The 1,909-nt window shown below is 46.2% G+C and overlaps 1 pseudogene; it reads left to right on the top strand.

Annotated features, from left to right (window-relative positions):
• Positions 1 to 1,271: 1,271 nt before the first annotated feature.
• LOC102849333 overlaps positions 1,272 to 1,909 on the top strand; it is a 1,112-nt pseudogene continuing 474 nt past the window's right edge.

Below are 1,909 nucleotides of genomic sequence, written 5' to 3'. Positions count from 1 at the left end.
GGCACATAACAACAACAACAACAACATAAAGAAGAAGCTGGTAGACAAAGCATAGCAGATGTCCAATACACAAAGACTAAGAACTTACTCTCTCAGCGTCCTATATCAGGAAAGGACAAGGAAACACAAAAAACTTTGCTTCCAAATGGAGTATACTTTATGGAGCAAGAGAGTGTCACTTCTTAAGTTAAATAATAGGAAGGTCTGATGGAGTTGTACATAAAGAGTTGTGCTGTCAATCCAAATGCACAGGATTTGAATCTACCAGCTGTTCTGCTGGAGAAAAATGACTAATCTTCTCCTGCACAATTTATTGTTGTTGTTGTTGTTGGGTGCTGTCAAGGCAGAACTGACCCACTGCTGACCCTCTAGTGGGTTTTCAGATGCAGTAAATCACATGGGAGGAGATTGCCCAGTGGCTGGTAGGTTCGAACTGTGTACCTTTAGTATTGCAATGAAGTTTCTTAACCACTGGGGCACAAGAACTCCCTGTCTCTGAAAACATGCTGGAGGATCAGCTACAGGTTGGTTCCAACTTGGTGGCACTTAACAACAGCAAAATGGTTATAGAAAGGGGATAATTACTATTAGTTCACAACATTTCTTTTATAGGCATATTTTAGAGAAATGTTCAGTTTGAACATTTGAATCTTCAGGTTTGAAGTGGTTAAGTCGTTTCTATCAGGGTAGAAATACCAGTGTTGTTAAACACAAGACACCTGAGTTTCTGAAGAAAACCAAACTGTGATACAAATGGTTTATCTCCAAGAGTTCACTTTTATAACATGTCTTGATTTTCTTCAATCCTAGAGAAAGAAATTACAGTCCTACTTTGTATTTTATAAAACATACTTTACTACCTCTTGTAAAAAATATTAAACATAGCAGAGTGAAATAAAATTCTAGAGTGCATTTAAAAGTGTGCTGGCTTCTATCAAAATAAAATACCCAGAGCTTGCAGCTTCTGAGTATAATATGCATATAACTTCGCATCTGATATTGTACTGAATATTTCTTTAGTAGTAAATACCTACCATATTGCTGGTGCATATTGGAATTGAATATCCAGAACTATTATTGACAGAGTTGCCAAATTCTTTCATGGCGAAGGGTTTTTAAGAAACAGTAGCTAGGGACAGCCAACACCTCGTCCGCCCCGGAGCACAGGCCCCTCTGCACAGTCACTGACGCCGGTTCATACCTGCTACCCCCAGCTCACCATGGATGATGACATCGCTGCACACGTGGTCGACAATGGCTCCGGCTCCGGCATGTGCAAGGCCGGCTTCGCGGGCGAGGACTCGCCCCGGGCTGTCTTTCCCTCCATCGTGGGGCGCCCTAGGCAATAGGGCGTGATGGTGGGCATGACCCAGAAGGACTACTACGTGGGGGACAAAGCCCAAAGCAAGAGAGGCATCCTGGCCCTTAAGTACCCCATAGAGCACGGCATCGTCACCAACAGGGGTGACATGGAGAAGATCTGACACCACACCTTCTACAACGAGCTGTGTGTGGTCCCTGAAGAGCACCCAGTGCTGCTGACGGAGGCCCCCCTGAACCCCAAGGCTAACTGGAAGAAGATGACCCAGATCATGTTCGAGACGTTCAACACCCCTGCCATGTACGTTGCCATCCAGGCCGTGCTATCGCTGTATTCTTCTGGCCAGACCATTGGCATTGTGATGGATTCCGGAGAATCCGCAGTGTGCCCATCTATGAGGGGTACGCCCTCCCCCATGCCATCCTGCGTCTGGACCTGGGTGGCCGGGACCTGACGGACTACCTCATGAAGATCCTCACCGAGCGAGGCTACAGTTTCACCACCACAGCTGAGCGGGACATTGTGTGTGACATCAAGGAGAAACTCTCTTACGTTGCCCTGGACTTCGAGCAGGAGGTGGCCACGGCG

The sequence above is a fragment of the Elephantulus edwardii genome, unplaced genomic scaffold (genome assembly GCF_000299155.1).
Source record: "Elephantulus edwardii isolate Elephantulus edwardi_28Jun2011 unplaced genomic scaffold, EleEdw1.0 scaffold00053, whole genome shotgun sequence".
NCBI classification, from domain to species: Eukaryota; Metazoa; Chordata; class Mammalia; order Macroscelidea; family Macroscelididae; genus Elephantulus; species Elephantulus edwardii.
The sequence above is the reverse complement of the archived record's forward strand: the minus strand, read 5'-3'. Positions and strand labels throughout refer to the sequence as shown.